General features: G+C 44.6%; 1 protein-coding gene across 4 annotated transcripts in view; it reads left to right on the top strand.

Moving 5' to 3' along the window:
* Nucleotides 1–5,191: 5,191 nt before the first annotated feature.
* The window catches only part of SGF29 (SAGA complex associated factor 29), a 36,487-nt gene continuing 19,372 nt past the window's right edge, over nt 5,192–22,306 (top strand). The window contains exon 1 of one of the 4 annotated variants that reach the window (XM_026011093.2): nt 5,192–5,515. The gene's annotated coding sequence lies outside the window, so the exon portion shown is untranslated. Of the gene's footprint in view, nt 5,516–5,777; nt 5,801–22,306 lie in introns of those variants that run through there. The other 3 variants (XM_026011092.2, XM_072753544.1, XM_072753543.1) reach the window with 3 other exon arrangements.

Raw genomic sequence — 22,306 nt, 5'->3', positions numbered from 1 at the left:
CATCATATTGCAGGTTGAGTGGGTGGTGGGAGGGTAGGGAATGGCTATAGAGCCCAGTGCTCTTCAGGGGTAGCATCTGGTGCCCCTCCCACCAGTCACCTCTCTCCCTGCAGCGCTGCTCTCAGTTGTCCCAGGTCACAGGGTTCCTATGGCTTGAGGAGCTGCTGCCACGCACGGAGAGTGAGCCCCAGGCCAATCTTATTTTTGTAAGCAAAATTATTGTAGTTATTGTAAAAACAAAAACAAAAAAGGGTGAGAGGAGCCTAGGGGATGAAATATGCACCACACTCTCCAGAGTGGTCATATCCTAGACTGGAATTATGGAAAATTTATACGTTCTTCATTACAAATTCTAGAACTCAGCAGTGTGTGGCTTTCTACGATGTATACCTACTTTAGAAGCAAGGGGGATTAAAGCAATTTTTAAGAGTTAAAGTATTGTATTCCCTTTTTCCCTTGGGTTCCATACACACTATGCCACCTTTTGGTCATGCTATGGTTTCTTTTGTATGTGTCGGGGACAAAAAGCAGTAAGCATGAACAGTTACAACTTGCCCCACCTGCCTGCCATTCAGATCCAACTGAAGTGCCTGTAAGCAAACCAAATGAGAGTTCATTCACCCCATGCACATCAATCCAATAAAAACTGACATCAAACTTTTGCAGTGAAGGAAGATAGGCTATTTATTGGTGTGGTACCATTCAGGGAGCTAATGCTCAAAAGTCCCAAACTCCCCCATGGCTTACAAGCGAGGATTTTTAAGGGCAAAATTTGGGGCAGGTGGTGGTCATGGTGGTGGGTCTTCCCAGAAGGTGGATGCTGTTAATTGGAGGCCCACGTTAGTGGATGTTACTTAATTGCTTCTGGTGCTTCTTTGTCTGGTGCCAGGGAGGTCTGTTTGTTTCATCTTTTGTGAGACTTGGAATCTAAAAAATATCTTTTTTCTTTATGTTAAATATTTCATAAGATGTATCTGGTGCTTATGTGTCCAGGATAGTGCCCATTAGCTGCCTGTATGTGTGTATGTGTGTAAGCTATTTGGGTTGAATTCCATTGCGTTCCTTTGAATGGTAAGCAAGCATTCCTATCCCTTGGGTCTGGGTCTATATGTTCCCTGGCCAGTCCAGCTGTGCCTGAGAATGATATGGCCTCTAGTTAGTTCTATTATCAGAACTAACAAGATGGATGTGAGTTTCTTTTTTTGTTGTTGTTGTTCAAGTGGTGTTGGGTAGGCATGAACAGGGACAATCTGAGAGAGGGGTAGCTGGCTTTCCATAAAAGATGCCTGAAGCCCCTATGCAAAAAGCCCGTTCTGAGTGGGGAGAAACCAGAGAGCAGAGATGTGAGCATTGCCCTCAGCAGTGGAACTCTGTGATGGGAGGGATTTGTAAAGGGATTGTTAGGAAGTCCTACTATGTAACTCCCTCTGCATACCTTCAAGAGACCTTCAGTCAAGATCCCTGTGGCTTTTCAGGACGTCTGGGTGGCTCAGCAGTTCAGTGTCTGCCTTCGGCTCAGGGTGTGATCCTGGATTCCAGGATCGGGTCCCACATCAGGCTCCTTGCAGGGAGCCTGCTTCTCCCTCTGTCTGTGTCTGTGTCTCTGCCTCTCTCTCTCTCATGAATAAATAAAGAAGATCTTTTTTTAAAAAAATATCCTTGTGACTTTGCAAGGCTTTTTAGAAAGGATTTCAGATGTGATGCTCTGATAGAATGAGACTAAAGGATAGACCAGAAAGACCTAGCTTTCTTCACCACACTGTGGCTTTCCCACAGGAAGGGACTGTGCTGCCCAGGGAAAGGGAGTGTTCTGGTCAGTTCCACAGTTCTAAATCTCCCCATATAACTCAATGGGTTCTGATTTACACATCAGTCTCTTGTGAGTTACACCAATATGAGTCTACCCCACTTGAAAAATGGAATTTCTGGTCCTGTAGAGCTGAGGACCAAATTCTATAGCAGTCACCCCACCAAGGTGCTGCCCCCCTCATGGCTCTTCCAAAGCAGAGAGAATACCTTTATTTTCTCTTTCATCTAAAAAATATTTTTATATGTGCCAGGCACACATGCTAAAGATACAGTGATAAACATAAATTTTGCCACAAACAAATGTAAAATCGTGACATTTTGTTACTGCCACAATGGCAGGAGATCTACATAGTGCTCTTGAGGGATCATGGCAGAGGGATTTGACCCAGTCAGGGAGATCTGAAGATGAGTAGGAGATTTGGAGATAAACAGATGAGGGAAATGTGCTCCAGGGAAGACTTTGTAGAGGAAGGAGGAAGGATGTGACATGTATGGAAGATCTAAAGAAGAGGCTGAAGGGGAGAGGGAGATGGAGATGGTGGGGAGAGGAGGTGGTGGGGCCAGGAGGCAGAGGTACCAGCTCATGCAAATCTTTGTTTTAAGAAGAGTGTTCTTGGGGCATCTGGATGGCTTTGTAAGTTAGGTGTCCCCCTTCGGCTCAGATCATGATCCCAGTATTCTGGGATTGAGCCCAGCATGGGGGCTCCACACTCAGTCTGCCTCTCCCTCCGCCTCTGCCCCTCCCCTGTTTGTGCTCTTCCTCTCTCAAATGAATAAGTAGAATTTTTAAAAAGGAAGAGATTAGGGAAAGGAGGGGGAGAAGAATGTTCTGGACAGAATGGTGAGGACAGACAATTTAATGAGCTATTACTCAGCCTCACCAGGTAGTGATACTTCTCAGAAAAATCCTCATATTGGCCACAAGAGACAGGCATGAGGCTGTTCGTGGTGATGTTATCTGCCATAGCCAAATTATAAAATACTACACAGTTATTCTAAGTAACAGGCACACACAACAACAAGAACAAATCTTAAAACCCTAGAGCAGAGTGGGAAAGAATAAGAGATTGAATGAGGCTTACAGCACAATACCATCTAGGTAAATTAAAAATGCATGCACACTAGACAACACACATGTTTTACAAAGACACACACTCTGGGGAAGAGAGGAGGAATAGAGAAAAGAGATAACGGCCATAAATAAATAAAACAAGAGAGAGGGTATGCAGAACCCAATGATTATAGTCTGTCATGAAGCAAGCAATGAGTAACCCAACCTCTACAACTGGGTGGATGGAGTATGTTATATGAATGAAACACATCAAGCATATTTAATAGTCCCTGGTACATAGTAAGTGGCCAACAAATACGAGCTGTTACTATTATTTAACCAATCAACATGGAACTTCTTGGTCAGCACTCGGATATTTACTTATAGATCCCTTTCATTCCCCTTAGGAGGGTAACCTTGGGCAGTCCAGGTGGCTCAGGGGTTTAGCACCACCTTCAGCCCAGGGCGTGATCCTGGAGACGGGGGATCGAGTCCCACAGTCTGGCTCCCTGCATGGAGCCTGCTTCTCCCTCTGCCTGTGTCTCTACCTCTCTGTGTGTGTGTCTCTCATGAATAAATAAAATCTTTAAAAAGGGGAGGGGGGGTGACTTGATCTAAAACAATGCATTCTTGACTAATAATATTCTTTTCTTTTTTTTTTTTTTTTTGCTTCCTTTCTGCTTTCAAAAACCTTACCTTGGGGGATCCCTGGGTGGTGCAGCGGTTTGGCGCCTGCCTTTGGCCCAGGGCACGATCTTGGAGACCCGGGATCGAATCCCACATTGGGCTCCCGGTGCACGGAGTCTGCTTCTCCCTCTGCCTGTATCTCTGCCTTGTCTCTGCCTCTCTCTCTCTGTATGACTATCATAAATAAATAATAATAATAAAAAATTTTAAAAAGATTCCCTTTAAAAAAAAAAAAAAAAAACCTTACCTTTTCGGCAGCTAGGTGGAGCTCCTTTCTATTTGTCAGATGGGATGCTGCCTGATTCATGAATCATTCAATAGAGTCAATTTGACTTGTTAAGTTACTCAGTTGAATTTTTGTTCTTTAGCAGTAGAAATATCAGAGATTAAAGATAAATTCGAACAAACAAACAATTGCAAGCCCCAAATCTCTCATGGGGAGTAACTAAGGTCAATATTTGACATTCAGGAGAAATAGCTCCCGAGACCTCTACAAAGGCAAAATTTGTGAAATCCTTGTCAACATCAGCTTCATAAAATGCAGGATATAGAGCTGAGACGGGATAGATGGTCATGCCATTCATTGACAAAGAGACCACACAAAGAAAAACAACCTTGATGGGAAAAATAAACTGATGTGTTAGTTTGAGGCTGAAATAGTTTGTGTTGAAGTCTGAGATTCTTCTAAGTGCATACAAAAATGTTGAGGGCCCATTATCTGCTCTCATAGGTACTAGGAATGTGCTGGGTAATGAGAAACAGGTGAACAAAACAGATGATTCGAATCTTATTGAGCTGACAAGTGAATCAAATAAACGATATAGGGCAGTCCCAGTGGCCTAGCGGTTTAGCGCCGCCTTTGGCCTGGGATGTGACCCTGGAGACCCGGAATCGAGTCCCACGTCAGGCTCCCTGCATGGAGCCTGCTTCTCCCTCTGCCTGTGTCTCTGCCTCTCTCTGTGTCTGCTGTCATGAATAAATAAATAAAATATTTTTTAAAAAATAAATAAAGATATAAAATGTAATTTTAAACTTTGATAGGGGTTATGTAAGAAATTATAAGACATTTACTAGAATGTAAACTAATGTAGTTTAATGTTTACTCACGTCCTTAATACGGTCCTGAGAAGATTCCCTCAAAGTGCAATTTTTGGGTCTACAGATCTGCTTGTTTTTTTTGTTAAGATTTTATTTATTTATTTATTCATGACAGTCACACAGAGAGAGACAGAGGGAGAAGCAGGCTCCATGCAGGGAGCCCGACGTGGGACTCGATCCCAGGTCTCCAGGATTGCGCCCCGGGCCAAAGGCAGGCGCCAAACCGCTGCGCCACCCAGGGATCCGATCTGTTTTATTTTTAAAAAACTAAACATACACCTAACTCTGAGAAATGAACAAGGGGTAGTGGAAGGGGAAGTGGGCGGGGGGTTGGGGTGATTGGGTGATGGGCACTGAGGGGGGCACTTGGCGGGATGAGCACTGGGTGTTATGCTATAATTTGGCAAACTGAACTCCAATAAAAAAAAAAACTTAAAAAAAAACTAAAAAATACATAGAGCTAAAAAAATAAAATAAAATAAAAAAATAGACTATATCTTTTGGGGCAGCTTGAGGTTTAAAAATTTTTTTAAAATTATCTTATAGGCTTTCGGGAATGAGAGAGGATACTGAAAACACACAAGGACTCTGGTTTCTTAAGTTCCCCTGGAGCATCAGGCATAGACTGATAAAAACTACATTTCCCAAGGAGCAGCGCGACACGTCACAAAGGAAGGACGGCGCATGCGCGGAAGGGTTCGCGCTGCGACTAGCTCATAAAAGGGAAAAAGCGTGTGTGGTTCTCGACGTGCCGCGAATCTTCGAACGCAAGCGCGTTACGGTCCTCAGACTTTGAAAAACATTCGAGGGACGCGCCCGCGGCTGCCGTCGTAATTTCCAGCTCGACGTGCCTATTCCGTGGCTTGGCAGGTGGGGATGGGTCGCAGTCTGGGGCCCCCGGGGAATGGCGGGAGCGGAGGGCCGGGGTCGCCCTCCGTACGTCCCCATTCCCGGGCCTCGCTGCGGCGACTCTCGAGGGGCGGTGCGCACGCGCCCTGGGCGGGGAGAGGCGGGGCTCGGGGAGGGGGTGCGGCTGCGGCGGCGGTCTTTGGGGTCTGCGCATGCGCTGGCCCGCGCAGCGTGGAGGGGAAGCGGGCGTGCGCGGTGCGGGGCGCAGAAGCGGCAGAGGCGGCGGAGGCGGGGTCCTCAGCTCAGGTGCGAGAAGACGGCAGCGGGGTTGAACCCCTGCTAACGAGGCAACTTTATTCGCCCTCCGGAGATTTCCAGTTGCCTCCTCATCTCTCGGCGCCCGTTTGCAGCGTGAGGCTTCAGCCTCTAGCTGGCGCCTCATCTCCAGGTCTCTTTCGAACCCGCTCTAGTCTAGGCCCCCAGCGCTCCACTAAAATAGCACTTGGTGGAAACCGCCAGTGATCTCTCGGTCGCCAAATCTACTGTTCAGTTCGTTCTCACCTCTGTAGCAATGGCTGATGCGCTTCATCACTGCCCTTTCTTGAAGCACTTCTTCGTTTGATTTGTAGGACATTCTCTTCAATTTTTTTTAAAGGTTTTATTTATGTATTCATGAGAATACACAGGAGAGAGAGAGAGAGAGGCAGAGACACAGGCAGAGGGAGAAGCAGGCTCCACGCAGGGAGCCCGATGCGGGGCTCAATCCCGGGACTCCAGGATCACGCCCTGGGCTGAAGGCGGCGCTAAACCGCTGAGCCACCCGGGCTGCCCAGTTTTGTGTGTGTGTGTGTGTGTGTGTGTTTTTTTTTTTTTTTAAGATTTTATGTATTCATGAGAAACACAGAGAGAGGCAGAGACCTAGGCAGAGGGAGAAGCAGGCTCCCTCCCTGCGGGAAGCCTGATGTGGGACTGGATCGCAGGACTCTGGGATCACGACCTGAGCCGAAGGCAGACACTCAGCCACTGAGCCACCCAGGCCTCTTAAACATTCTCTTATTTAGCTTCAGCTCTCTGGTTTCTCCTCTGCTGATTTCTTGTTCCTCGTCCTTATCTTTAATGGTTATACTCCCCCGCCCCCGCCCCCTACCCGCCCTCATCCTAAGCTCTTCTTTGTGTCCACTTCCTAGGAACTATCCATTTCAAGACTTTATTTTCTTTTTAAAAATATTTTATTTATTTATTTATTCTTGAGTGCTAGAGAGAGAGAGGTAGAGACAGATAGGCAGAGTCTGTAGGCTTCCTAAAAGGAACCGGAGGCAGGACTCGGTTCTGGATCCCGGGATCACGCCATGAGCGGAAGGCAGACGCTCAACCGCTGAGCCACCCAGGCCTCCCTATTTCAAGGCTTTAAATAGAAATACTATCTATTGTGCCCTCAAATGTCAATCTTCGACCCAGTGCTCTACCTCCAAGACCAGATTTTTATATTCAGCTTTCAAATGACATCTCTTAAAGTGTCGAGTCGGCATCTCAAACATGTCCAGAACTCAAATTTTGAGTTTTACCCCTCACATACCTTCACCACTTTCCCCAGTCTTCCCATTTTTCCAGTTGCTCAGGCCAAATACAGATATATTCTTGGTGTTTTTTGCAGCCTGGCCCTGCCGCCCCCCGCGGGCCCCCCCCCCCCTTTTCCTTCTCCAGTGTATTAGTGTGTATGTGCCCTTAAGGCTTTGAAGTTTCACTACTGAGTGTTCTGTGGATATTCTCTTTGGCACTTGGTCATTTTTGCCTGAGAATTTGTGTTTTCATTCTTCAACATTGCCTGTCATTGTTTATTCAAATTTATCCATGTATCTATTCTGTTTTCTATGTCCCTTTTAAGGTATTTACTTCACCCACAAATAAGTATATGGAACTACTTGTTTAATGTCTGTTCCTTTCTGGACTGAGTTTTGTAAGCAAGACAGGGACTCTTTGTCTCATTCACTGATGTATATTTCTCATTCCTAGCATAGAGTAGGTATTTGACAACTATTCATGAGTGCATTTATAGAGGGAAGTATCTCTATAATAGCAACTAATTGGGGTACCTGGGTGGCTCAGGTGGTTAAGCATCTGACTTTTGATCTCAACTCAGGTCTTTTTTTTTTTTTTTTTTTTTTTTAAATTTATTTATTTATGATAGTTACAGAGAGAGAGAGAGGCAGAGATACAGGCAGAAGGAGAAGCAGGCTCCATGCACCGGGAGCCTGATGTGGGATTCGATCCCGGGTCTCTAGGATCGCGCCCTGGGCCAAAGGCAGGCGCCAAACCGCTGCGCCACCCAGGGATCCCTCAACTCAGGTCTTAATCTTGCAGTCATAAGTTTGGGCCCTACACTGGGCATAGAGCTTACTTTTTAACCCGCCCCAAAAAAAGGGGGGGTCAATTTTTTTTTTCCTGGGGTTGGAGGGAAGATACTGAATAGCCCAACTTAAGAATTGTTGAGAGACTATTTTAAGATATTTCCAGGATTCAGTTTGGTTCAGTAATGTATTCTGAAGACTTAGTAGGTGCTAGGCCCTGGGCTAGTTTCTGGGAATTTAAAGACGAATACAACTGCATGTCAGTCTTCTAAGAGCTGGTGGTCTGCAGGAGAGATAAGTAAGTGAAACAGTCTCTCAATGTATGTGTGACAATGCAAGAACAGAAGTTTGTATACCATGCTTTGAAAGTTTTGACTGCCCTTGGCATCAGGGCAGATGAGTGGGGCCTGGGACAGCCAGATCCCCCTGCCATTCTTTTCCAGCTGTGAGCAGCTTTGCCTTTTACCTGAGTGTGCCACACAAATGTTACCAGAAGTATTTTGTACTGTGTGTGCTGTGGTGTGAGAAGGTTGGCAAGTACAACTCTTGAAGTGTTAACTTTGCTGCCAGTTGATTTGTACCCTGAAAGATGAGCAAATTTGAGACCCAGGGGGAAGTGGGGAAAGGATCAAAAGGATTTCAGGCAGGCATAACAGAAGCATGGAAGTCTGTGCTTGTTTGGGATGCGGGCACTGACATTGCTTAGTATGATTATTATGTGGTATTGCTGTTTGAGAGGGGCTGGCTATCCAGGATCTGAAGCATTGCCTTGAAATTGTTTTGTAGGGGCGCCTGGCCCGCTCAGTCAGAGGAGCATGTGGCTCTTGATCATGCTCCTCAGTCAGAGGAGCATGTGGCCCTGAGTTCAAGCCCCACGTTGGATGTAGAGATTGCTTAAATAAATAAACTTAAAAAAAAAAAAAAACTTTAAAAAAAGTATTTTGTAAACTACAGTGTATCTTTTATAAATAACTGGCCCAACCATGAGGCACCCTGTTCTCAGTGGGTAGGGTCCATCAGCATCCATAGTTTTAATGACCCAACTTTCTGGGGCTGGAAATGGGGACATGTAGTAAGTCACAGGACTTTTTAACCTCATTTCTTAATTTGTATACAAAGACTCTTAAAAACAACAACAACAACAAAACAAAGACTCTTAAAAAGATTTTATTTACTTTTTTGAACTATTTTATTTATTTATTTGACAGGGACAGAGAGCGTGCACACAACGGCAGTTAGAGGGAGAGGGAGAAGCAGGTTCCCCACTGAACCAAGAGCCTGATGCAGGGCTTGATCCCAGGACCCCCGGGATCATGACCTGAGCTAAGGGCAGACACTTAACTGACTGAGCCACCCAGGCTCCCCTTACAAAGATTTTAAATGAGTCTTTGAAATGAAATGAATGAAAATAAATCTCCTATAGAGTTTTGATGTATCTTCTACATTGGAAAAAAAATACCCAGTTTGCATCATTTTAGGATTTGTGGTCTTGGGATGCCTGGGTGGCTCAGTAGTTAAGCATCTGCCTTTGGCTCACGGCGTGATCCCAGGGTCTGGGGGTCTGGGGATCGAGTCCCACATCAGGCTCCCTGTGAGGAGTCTGTTTCTCCCTCTGCCTATGTCTCTGCCTCTCTTTGTCTCTCATGAATAAATAAATAAAATCTTACAAAAAAAAAAAAAAAAGATTTGTGGTGTCTCTGTGTCTGTGGAGTAGAAGCTAGTTTTTTGAACATTGAACTAACAGGATTTGGATGTTGATCATACAAGGGCTGTTTGAGCCTTAAGACTTAGGTCATAGAGTCAGACAGATCTGGATTTGAATTCTACCTCTGCCACTTATTACTCGTGTGACCTGGATAAAGTCCCTGATTTCTCCAAGACCCTGGTCTCCACAGTGCTAAATGAAGAGTACAGCACTTACTCTGCAGGACTGTTAGGAGAGTTAGATGGAGTCATCAAGATAAAACTGCTTAGTACATAGTAGGTATTCAGTAAGAAATAACTATCATGATGACCTTTATTTTTCCACCTCTTTTTATCAGATGCTACTATGAATCATCATCTTGGTGATACTCTTTAAGTGCAATCTTAACAACCTAACAGTTGATTGGCAATTTCCAGTAGACAAAATGATTCTATTTCCGTGATCTCTTTTGCTACTGAATAAGCTGAACTTGTTACAAAGCTTGAAAATGAGAGGGAGAGCACAGATTTTAGAGTTTACAGCTTTGCAACTCCCTGTATTTCCCAAGTCATCTGGCATAATTTAACCAATTTGAACTTGTTTCCCCAGCTATAAAGAGGTTGTGCTTATGGGATTGCTCTAAGGTTTCAGTCAGAAACTCCCTGTGTAAGCTTTGGTCTAGAAGCATGGTAGGTACTAGGGGAAAGGAATCATCATCTCCTTAATTTTTTTTTTTCCAACCAGACGATGAGAGTAGATCGTTGTTGATGATGGCCAGATTAATAGTATGGGATCTGAGAGTAGGGTCTTAGAAGACTTTCTTCCCTTTGATTCAGAACAGAACTCTTATTGTCTTGAGCCCTGTAAGATTAATGTTAGAGGGGTTTAAGTACAGGATGTTTGGATTTGTTTGTATTAGGCTTTGGCTTCTAGAAAAGGAGCTACAGAACAGGTTTTGCCTGGGTGATTAGCAGGTAATACATTCTTTGTCCCTAGAATTACCTATTAGACATCTCAGTTGCAGTTAAGAAAAAGGGAACCCAGACCAGTCCAAGCAGAAAAGGAGTATCTGTTAGACTCTTAACTGAAAAGCCCTGGGCATAACAGCTTCAGGGATGGTTGTATCAGGAAACCTAACTAACGTCACCAGGATTTTTATATCTTTCAGCTCTGTTTCTCTCCATGTTGGCTTCTTGGTCAGGTAGGCAAAGGCCTCCATCAGTTCCAGGCTTCGCTGCTACTCTCTTGACAACCAGCTGAAAGAGGTATCACTTTGCAGATGACTCCTAGCTAAAGATCTCAAGTTGATTTGGACCAGACCTGAGCCAGTCATGGTGGTTAGGGAGAATGGAATACGCTCATGGGCCAGTCATGGTGGTTAGGGAGAATGGAATACGCTCATGGGCCCAGATCATGTACCCATCTTTGGAACCAAGGTGAAGGACAGTTTCCCAAAGAGAAATTGGAGAATTGGAGTACTATTACCAAAATGAAGAAAAGGTGATGGGCAGTATGCTCAGAGGTCACTTCCTATAGTGGTGGAGTAGCTCATATCAGGCCAGCCCTCTCACAAATAATGATTATAAACTGCACACACATGCATGAAAACAAACAAACAAAAAACAGCCCACTAACTGGAATAAGTGGAAAAGTAGTTGATACCCAGAAGAAAGGAATGGCACTGATGAGTCTCCTATTTGTTTGTTGTTGTTTCCTTTTTTTTTTTTTTTTTAAGATTTTATTTATTTATTCATGAGAGAGAGAGAAAGAGAGGCAGAGATATAGGCAGAGGGAGAAGCAGGCTCCACGCAGAGAGCCCGCCCGATGTAGGACTCCATCCCAGGACTCCAGGATCACAACCTGAGCCGAAGGCAGACTTAACCTCTGAGCCACCCAGGTGGCCCTGTCTGTTGTTGTTTCTAATGCCTTGCCATGTGATAAAGACTCTTCTTGGAAACAAGATAGCCAGCAGGAGTTCCAAATTCTTTTTTTTTTTTTTAAGATTTTATTTATTTATTTATAGAGACACAGAGAAAGAATGAGAGGCAGAGACAAAGGCAGAGAGAGTAGCAGGCTCCATGCAGAGAGCCTGATGTGGGACTCGATCCTGGGTCTCCAGGATCACGCCCCGGGCTGCAGGCGGCACCAAACCACTGCACCACCGGGGCTGCCCAGGAGTTCCAAATTCTTGATATAAAAGTCATTTTACCTAAACGTCCCATCAGCTGATGAATGCAAAAACCAAATGAGGTCTGCGGATACAATGGGATATTATTCAGCCACAAAAGGAGCAAAATAGACATAAACAGCATGGATGAACCTTGAAAATATTGTGCTCAGTGAAGGAAGCCAGTCTCCGCAGGCTACATGCTGTGTGATTCTGCTTCTATGAAGTGTCCAGAAAAGGCAGATCCATAAAGTCAGGAATTAGAATAAGCAGTTGCCCATGCGTGAGGGGAAGAGGGACTGAAGAGTGACCACTGATGGGTACAGGTTTTGGAGGTCATGAAAATATTCTAAAATTAGGTAGTAGTGATAGTTGCACCACCTTGGGGATATTCTGAGAAGCCACTGAATTGAACGTAAAGGAAGTCGAGTAAGTGCAGAGGTAAGTGCTCAATATCATTAGTCACCAAGAAGTCTGAATTAAAACTACAATGAAAAGTGCTTCACTCTAGCTAGAATGGCTAAAAAATGTTTTTAATAAAATGAAAATGACAACACCGTACACTGGCAAGGAGGTAGAGGTACTGGAACTTCTGTACATTGTTGTTGGGAGTGAGCACTGGTACATCTCAGGGAAAGGGTCTGTTCTGGCCCTTTCTTGTAAAATTAAACATCCACCTCAGACCTAAGTACTTAAGGAAAGTAAGTCTACAAAAAGACTTGACACGACTACATGGCAGTTTTCTTCACAGTTGCCCCAAGCTGGGAATAACCCAGGTGCCATCAGGACGGAGCTAGCTAAACAGATTTGTTCAGAGGAGAGAATGCTGCTCAACAATAGAAAGGGACAAACTCCTGATACACGCACCACCACTGATAAGTCTCTGAAATGAGAATCCAGATGCTAAAGAATGTGGATGGCATGATTACATTTTTTAAAAATTTATTTAGAGAGGGAGTGCATTTGAGTGGGAGGGCAGGTAGCAGGAGGGAGAGTCCCAGACTCCACTCTCAGTGGAGCCCAACATGGGGCTAGATCTCAACCTGAGGCAAAAATCAAGAGTCAGACACTCAACCTACTACTCAGCCATCCAAGTGCCCATGATTACATTTCTGTGAAGTTCTAGAACAGGTGGAGCTCATCTATAGTGAAAAATTTCAGAATGGTGGTTCCCTCTGTGGGTAGAAATAGAAAGTGTGGCTTGTAAATCAGTGGGAAGAAGAGAGTGCCAGGAACCAAAAAGTTGAGAGTGTTGGTCCTTTCCTCAAAATTTGTCAGAAAGCCTAAAACCTTGCAGGGGTTGTCTGGCCTCTGGAGGTTGAGAATTGTGATAGAATCACCAGGGGCCCTCAGACTCTTATAACGGACAGCTTGGACTAGAAGCCACTTCTTCTCAGCTGGGAGCACCAGCCTTTTGGTCACATATGTTTCCAGTGCCTGGTGCTTTGTTCCCTTGGGCTTTGGCATTGAGGGTGTTTTCAGGGGAAATTCAAGTTCCTGACTGAATGGATCTGGAGATAGCAGTAGTTTGTTGTAACATAAAATGCGATGGTTCTCCCAAGCCAGGCACTACCCAGTAGGCAAACAGGAGCTCGAACAGGAGAGCACTCCCCAGTGTTATGATCTTTGCGTGGCCTATCATCTCAGGGTTGCTTCCCTCAGGCTTCGGATGCATCCGTGGGTTTTTTTTGTTTGTTTGTTTTTTTGTTGTTTGCTTGTTTGTTTGTTTTGCCTGTGTTTTTGCTTTGCTCCACTTAGCATCATCCCTGTTTCTTTCCTGGTAGTTCCCTGACCACATTTCCAGATAAGGAGGGGACAACTCATGTTTACTTAGCATACACATCACACCAGGCACTGCCTGGACCTTACCTATGTTGTTAATCTGGGTACTCTGGTTGAGACTCAGAAAGGTTCAGGAGCTCCCCAAGGGGAGTATATGGCCTCATGAGAATTTAACAGCTGTTCTGCCCCTGTTCCCCTTCTTGGAACATTCCTCAAGTGTGCATGTCAGTTTATTTCTCTGTTGGCCATTTTGCAAGTTGTGTATTTCATTTCTTTATATGACTTAACACTGCTGTGAGTGCTGGGCATGCTGTTTGCCTCTTCCTGTGTTTACCAGAGCAGTTTCTGACAAACAACCGCCAAGCCCTCCCTATGTTCTCGGCTTTATTTTGGGTGCCAAGATACAAAGATGACTATAACTCAGTTCTTATACTCAAGGGGCTGGAAATATGAGAAGTGGACTCCCTCACAAATAGAAAACAGTTTTTACCAGAGCAGTTTCTGACAAACAACTGCCAAGCCCTCCCTATGTTCTCGGCTTTATTTTGGGTGCCAAGATACAAAGATGACTGTAACTCGGTTCTTATACTCGAGGGGCTGGAAATATGAGAAGTGGACTCCCTCACAAATAGAAAACAGTTTTACAAGAGCGTGTGTACTCTGATAGCAATGACATTCATGTACAGAGAGTAGCACACAAAATGAAAATTGTTTTAGGTTGCTGGGATTTGCTTTAATAATTCTTTAATATTGTTAGACTATTTTTTTTTCCTGCTAAATTAGGAAAAAGTAGAAAGAAAAGTGTGGCCAGAGTGCTCTGGGAAGCCAAGAGAGTTCTGACTGCTGAGTGGTTAAAGAATGCCCTCAAGAAAAGTGGGCATTGAGCAAGGAGAACATGAGGTGAGGTTTTCCCATGCCAGCTGCTACCCAGTAGGCAAGGCAGCCCCTTCAGAACGTTGTCGCCCATGTCAGCACTTCACAGTATTTCACACTGGAAAGAGACAAGAGGAGATGAAACCATTTTAAAAACCATCAGTAACTGTTCACATGTGAGGGGATCCTGATAATTGGTGTAGAGGCTGTGTCAGGGGACAAAGGTCTCCAAAAATGAGGCCCAACAACCCCCCCCCCCCCCCCCGCCACTGCTGCCTGCTTTGGTATTTGATCTACTCCCCCTGCCCCAGACCACGTGGGTCAACTTTTCTGCCCAGTGCTGCACGTGCCAACCTCCATTTCTCGCATGTGTGTCTGTCTGTGCATCTTCCATTTGTGAAAGGTTTTAGGAAATAACATGCTTTTTCCCCCTGTGTATCCATGGGAGACCTCTGGAGAATACCCAAGAAATAATAGCGGTTGCTTCTATGGGTAGGAGATTTCATTGTACTTCTGGTATCATTTGAATTTTATTATTTGCATATGTTTAATACATATACATATATATTAACTATATAAATATAACTATAAATATAGTTAACATGTATGTACATATTTTTAATTTTTTTTTATCTTGAGGGAAACAGGCTTTGTGTCCAACCTCAGTGAGTCACAGAGATAATACGATACTGTGATAATGTGATGAGAGCCCTAACTAAGACAGTGACAGGTGTGGTGGAAGGGAGGGGCTGGGTTTGAGAGAAACTTCTGAGGCAAAATCCCTATAATTTGAATGAGGTGGACCAAAGAGGTGGGGAGCTGTAGATGATCAAGAAGGGGGAATGGATGACTGGAATTTGCAGCCTGGGAAGCTGGCTGGACAGTGATGGATGCCATCGACCCACATTTGGAAGGCAGAGCAGGGCAGGAAGTATGAGGTTTCTGAGGGGCATCTTGGTTGAGCCATTGGGTGGCAGCTGGAAATCTGAGTTGGGAACGTTGGGGAGAGATCAGGGCTGATGATCTCCATTTGGAAATTTCAGAATATGGGGACTTACAGCTGATGAGATGCCCAGTGAGTGCATAGAGACAGAGAAGGGCTTCCTGGGGTGATCGTCCTCTGGGGTGGAGGAGGGAGCAACAGAAAGACCGTGCAGGGCGGTAGGAGAAATAGAGGGGACTGGAGGTCTGGAAATCCAAGGAGCAGGGCTTTGAGAAGCAGTGTGTGGTCAAGTATCAGTGCACTGGAAGAGTCCAGATCACTGGGGTCTGAGGGAGAGCCATGCTGTGTTGGGTTGAGGCATGAACACGAGTAGAACTAAAGATGGTGGATACCATGGCCCAGCTCTGTGCTGGGTATGGAAGGTAGAGTGATCCCCACTCTCAGAGACTAGGCAAGCTGGAGAGGAGACAGAAACACACAAAGAATTCTAATATGATTTGGTAGGCACTGTGGTAGAGAGATGCATAGAGAAGGATAACTTTTGAGAACACAGAGAAGGTTAACTTAACTCAGCCTAGGAGACTGGGAGCAGGGGGGGTTCTGACCATGGCTGGTGGAAAGAGAGGACTTGGTAAGCAAGGCAGGTCTTAGAGACTAAATCAAGCAGATAATTAGGGGTGTCCTGTTTGCAGGAAGGGCATCCCAGATAGAGGGAACAGCATGGGGCTAAGAAACCAATCACGTGGTGTATAGTCAAAAGCAGAAGAGTTTTTTTTTTTTTTTTTTTTTTTTTAAAAGAAGAGTTTGGAATGGCTGGAATATGAAGTTTGAGGTGGGCAGTGATGAGAGGAGATGGTATGGGTGGCCTGTGGGTGTAGGTGTGGGAGTGGGATGGTAGGTGTGGAATGGGGATGGAAGCCCCTTCATTGAGCCAGTGTCGTGTGTAAAGGGCTGGACTTACCTCAAGGCAGGGGTCGAAAGCTTTGTTAGGAGAACATGGCTACACTTGTCTTTTTTTTTTTTTTTTTACACTTGTCTTTTAGAGGGTAGTTCTAGGACCATGCAGAGGATGGATTTGATGGAGAGTAGAATGCAGGAGGGCTCCTACATCAGTTACAGGGAGACCATTGGTATGGTGGGAAACAGTGTCTGAAAGCCAAGAAGGAGGGGATGGGTTTATGGGCAGTAAGTCAACAGAAGTGGTGACTGATTGGACATAGGGAGATGGCGGTTCAAAACTCACTCTCTTCCCAGCACAGGCCGCTGAGTGGGTTATGGACACATCAACAGGGAAGGGGAGAACTACCACACAGGAGTTTTGGGGGTGGGGAGGGAGAGAGGATTTTGGACATACTGATTTGGTTTTTTTAAGTTCTATTGGGATATTCACATACCGTACAATTCACCCAAAGTACACAATTCATTTTTTGTTTTTTTAAAGTATATTTGTAGACTTGTACAACCATCTGTTATTTAATTTTAGAATATTTTCTGGACACATTTATTTAAAATCTTTTTCAAATTGTAGAGTATTTCTAGCATATAAAAGGGGGGCTCATGTAAGGAGTGTCTTTGCCGATAGGGATTTGGGGTCTTCTCTGATAGAGCTGTCTAGCTGGCATGAAAATAAGATACTGAATCTTGGGGAAGTCATAGGGCTGGAGGTAGATTTGGGAGTTGGTACCTTGTGTTCATTGTTGATAATGAGGTAGCCTACAGGAGCCAGAGGAAAAGCCTCTCGTTAACAACAAAGTTTGGAATAATTGATATGGGAAATTCAAAATGGACCTAATGGGAAAGATGGGATGGGGGATTAGGGCAGGAGAGACATGGTGTGTGAAGTAGAAAAAATAAAGTTCCTGCCAAGTCTTTGACCCGACCTATCGGTGGTTCTTGGTGTAAGGGGATTGTTGATCAAAGCAGAGGTGTGTGTCCTTGCCTGAGGAACTTCCAGTCTGGTTGGGGAAGAAAAAGCATTTATAAAAGTAGGTTGGAAAGTCTAGGTAGGTTCCAAGAAGAGTCCAGCAAGAGACAGGTTTGGTTTACTTACGGACAGTCCAGCAGGACGCATCTCGAGCTAACATCTGTATCCTTGGTGAGGAGGGAGGTGCAAGCTGGGGTGGAAGGGGAGGAGTGGAATGAGACAGGACAGCCCTGCTGTGTGTATGTAAGTAAGACAGGAGAGGAGCGAGAGCAGATGATGAGGGCTGGTGCTGCATGTGTCTCAGGGCTGGAGCCCATTGCTCACCCACCTGTCTCTTCTTCAGATGCAGCCCGGTTCTCAGGTCTCTGATTCTCAGCGTGCTCCTGCCGCTCAGCCAGCATATTCCTGTTTCCCCACCTGAAAACCTCCGTCTGCTCTGCCTCCCCCTCAGGCCTCCGCTCTCTCTGGTGCCACAGCTCAGCCAACAGGAAATTCTTATGTACATTTGCTGCTCCTGTCTCTTCCACTGGAGACGTTTTTCCTGAGGTCCTCAGTTCTGTCAGGCTCAGGAGATTGTTCCAAGTCCTTTTTTGTGGCACCTGGGGGCAAGGAAGGGGGAAGCGAGGAGACTTGGAAGCCTGTGGGGCGTGCCAGTGTTTGCAGGACAGGCAGGTGAGGGGCCAGCCCCAGAGACTGGAGGAGCCAGAGTGAGGTGCAGGGTGAAGGCCCTGAAGCCAGAGGTGGTCGCAGTGGGCACCTCTGTCAAGTGAGAAAGAGGCAGGTCAGGTGGGCTCAAGCAGGAAAGGATCTAATGCTTTGACCTGTATTAGCATCATCACTGGACTGGTGAGGACAGAAGCCAGACTGAAGTGGGTTGAAAAGTCAAATGGGGGTGAGGACAAGGGGCACATGCTTGGACAACATCAATTTTTCTGTGAAGAAAAACAGAGTGGGGAGCTGGAGGTGAGTGGGAATTGGAAGCTCTTAGTCTTTTCTAAGGTAGGCTCTCCTAAAGTATGCTCATTTTGCTCATACAGCGCAGGAAAGGGGTATCAGGTGACCCAAGAGGAGACAAGTTCAGAGCACAGATGAGGGGCTGCTTTTCAGTAAGTCAGAGGAGTAATTCCTTCTTGAGGAGGCAGAGGTGGCAGGTGCTGCTGCATGTAGCCCAATGTGTCGATGGTGGTAAAAAGATTTCTGGCTTGTGAGCAAAGTAGGAACCGGGGCTTCAGCTAGCCAGGGCCCAGACCCAGGTCTGAGGGCAGCAACAAACTCATTAAGAAAGTTTGAAATGTCTGACAGATTTACTGGGAAGGATAACTGGTTTACGTGACAGCATTGTGGGCACACCTGCTGCCAGTGTTTGTGATGGTGCAATGTAAAGTGTCCCCCCCACACCCCCGTCCGTCCACTGTGGGGCATGCCCCAATTTTATTCTACATAGGTGTGGGCAAGTAGAAGGCAGGTGGTTCTACCTAGAATTCCTGCTTTATTTAGCAGAAGAGAACAACCTTCTTCATGCTAATCCTTTCCTTCCTGGGATCTTTCTACTGAGCTTGGGGTAGTCTTTCCTCCTTCCTCTTTTCTCACTCAGCAGATCAGTTCCTAGAGTTTAGCAAGGAACTCCATGCTGATAATTCTCAAATTTTACACTTCTAATCTCTAAACCCAAGATCCATCATTTTATGTGGTTTTAGCTCATGCAACTAGACTTTTTTTTTTTTTAAGGGACACGTTCTTTATACTGAAACGTATTATATAAAGCTTTGGTGTTACAAATAGTGTCACACATGTGAGAAGACAGGTCTGCGTCCCAAGCAATCAAAAATAAATAAATTTGATTGCATAAAATTTTTTTTTTCCGATGCAAACACACGAGGGTGCATAAAAATTTTTTAAAATGTGTTTCAGGGATCCCTGGGTGGCGCAGCGGTTTAGCGCCTACCTTTGGCCCAGGGCGCGATCCTGGAGACCCAGGATCGAATCCCACGTCGGGCTCCCGGTGCATGGAGCCTGCTTCTCCCTCTGCCTATGTCTCTGCCTCTCTCTCTCTCTCTCTCTCTCTGTGACTATCATAAATAAATAAATAAATAAATAAATAAATAAATAAATAAATAAATAAATAAAAAATGTGTTTCAAAAAAAATAAAATAAAATGTGTTTCAAAAGATAAAACTGAATAATAAAAAGATAAAAATAACTCAATAAAAACGGACAAAGGGCAGTTCTCCAAAGAAGACACACAGATGGCTAATAAACGTGAAAACATGTTCAGCATTATTAGCCATTGGGGAAATACAAATCAAAACCACTAGTTAACATTTCACACTCCACTAGAATGGCTGGAATCAGACAATAACATGCATTGGTGTAGAGCTGTGGAATCCTCATGCATTGCTGATGGGAAAGTAAAATGGTGCAACCACTTTGGAAACAGTAGCAGTTCCTCATAAGGTTTAAACATAGAGTGACCATATGACCCAGCAATTCCACTCCTAGTTATAGATCCAGAAAATGAAAACGTGTCCACAGAAAAACTTACCCACAAGTGTTCCTAACAAACAAAATTCTTTTTTTAAAAAATATTTTATTTTAAAGTAATCTCTACATCCAGTGTGGAACTCAAACCTACAACCCTGAGATCATGAATCGTGTACTCTACTGACTGAGCCAGCCAGGTGCTCCTCATAACAGCATTATCTCAATAGCCAAAAAGTGGATATGACCCAAATGTCCATTGGTTGATGGACATGTACAAATGTGGTATATGCAAACAAAGGAATATTATTCCACAATAAGAAGAAAAGAGGTACAGAATAAGCAAATCTATAGAAACAGAAAGTAGATTAGTGTTTGCCTAAGGCTGAAGGGGTAAGGGTAGGGAGATATATCTAAAAATAAACAAGACTTTAGATTTGGATTCTGGTTATTTCATCTAAATGGGCATAGACAATATTAGTTGTGTGTAGCTTTTACTTAGCATAAGGTTTTCAAGATTCACCTGTGTTGTAGTGCACAACAGTACATGACTCCTTTTATTGTTGAGTAACATATTCCTTTGTGTGAATAGAACCACTCTTTATCCCTTCATTTACCCTCCCCGACACTTGTTATTATTTCTCTTTTTGATTATAACCATCCTGGTGAGTGTGAAATGATACTTCCTTGTGGTGTTGATTTGTATCTGCTTGATGGCTAATGATACTGAGCATCTTGTTTCACAGGCAGCTTGGCCATTTGAATATTGTCTTTGGAAAACTATTCAGGTCATTTTTGTGTATGGTCTGAGATCGGGGTCCAAATTCATTCTTTTACATATAGATATCTAGTTGTCCCCGCACCATTTGTCAAAAAGACAATTCTTTTCCCATTAAATTATCTTGGTATCCTGGTTGGAAATTAATTGACGGTGGGTATGAAGGTTTATTTCTGGCCTCTCAATTTTGTTTCATTGATGCATTGATGTTTGGGTCTGTCCTTATGCCAGTACCTCACTGTCTTAATTACTGTAGCTTTGTGTTATGCATTTTGTAATTGGGAAAACTTTATTTTCGAGATTGTTTTGTCTATTCTGGATCCCTTGAATTACTGTATGAACTATATGATGAGCTTGTTAATTTCAATGATGAGGGACAGGAGCAGGAAGATGTTTACCCTTAGCCAGGAAGGCTGACTTAAGCCTGCATGCTTTTCATAGGGATCAAATACGTGCTGGTTGCTACTTTTTTTTTTTTTTTTTTAGATTTTATTTATTCATTCATGAGAGACACAGAAAGAGAGGCAGAGACAGGCAGAGGGAGGAGAAGCAGGCTCCACACAAAGAGCCTGATGTGGGACTCGATCCCGGGAATCCAGGATCAGGCTCTGAGCCAAAGGCAGACACTCAACCACTGAACCACCCAGGTGTGCCCCAGTTGCTACGTTCTTTAAGGATCTCATGACTGCCTGTACACCTCACCAATAGTTCATGTCAAACTGAATGATAAACACTAGAGGAATCTTGCAAAACTAGTTTTTTGAGTAGAAACTTGAAGAAACTTTTGTAATCTGATACTCCCTGCATGCTTCTTCCCATTGATTGCTGAGTGTATAATCACCAGCCTCACACAGCAAAAGTGCAGCTCTTTCTGCCCATAGGTCCTGTCCCTGTGCTACATTTATTTATTTGTTTGTTTATTTATTTATAAAGATTTTATTTATTTATTAATGAGAGACACAGAGAGAGAGGCAGAGACACAGGCAGAGGGAAAAGCAGGCTCCATGCAGGGAGACAGATGTGGGATCATGCCGTGGACTGAAGGCGGCGCTAAACCGCTGGGCCACCCGGGCTGCCCCCCTGTGCTACTTTTAAATAAACTTACTAAGTTGCATTGTCATCAGCTCAAGAATTCTTTCTTGATCGTTGCGCTGAACAACCCCCCGCGTAATTTTTGGTGGCCTGTATGGGGACTGTGCCAAAAGAAATCCAGGAGATTCAGTGCAACTTGGTAAGTCGTCTTCACATACACACACACACACACACACACACACACACACACACACCTGTCTTTGTTTCTTACCTGTTCTTTTTTGGAGCTGTCCTCACAATAGGACCCTTTGGAACATGCCTTGTCTGAGTGCTCGAGAGAACCTCTGTCCTGTGGTTGCAGTACAGGAAGGAACAAACTCCTGCCACTCAGCTGGACACTAGTACCTTGGCCATAACAGTGTTGGGCTCAGGCTCTCCCTGTTGTGCCCATTCTTTCAATACTCATACTCTTCTTGGGCACAGGATAGCTATACATTCATTAGGATGGCTGCTGCGATCTTAAAAGACTCCTGTGTAAGGTTTCCTTCTAAATAACCCAGTGTGGTCCCTCTATGAGCATAAAATCCAAGATACATCTGACCATGTGCTTCTGAAAGGAATGGGTGGGAGCTGTCTTACCCTGTTGGGGCACTCCCCTGACAGGGGACCACTTAATCTGAGAGCAGGACCAAGGATGCCAAACAACCCATGGGTAAGCACAAATGAGAGACCTGAAGAAACAAAAGTTTGGGACCTCTCCCTAATCCGGTCAGCTTTCTCATGAGCTTTAGCCATAGTCCAGT

Source organism: Vulpes vulpes, chromosome 3, assembly GCF_048418805.1.
Source record: "Vulpes vulpes isolate BD-2025 chromosome 3, VulVul3, whole genome shotgun sequence".
NCBI classification, from domain to species: domain Eukaryota; kingdom Metazoa; phylum Chordata; class Mammalia; order Carnivora; family Canidae; genus Vulpes; species Vulpes vulpes.
This window is presented reverse-complemented; position numbering and strand designations above follow the sequence as displayed.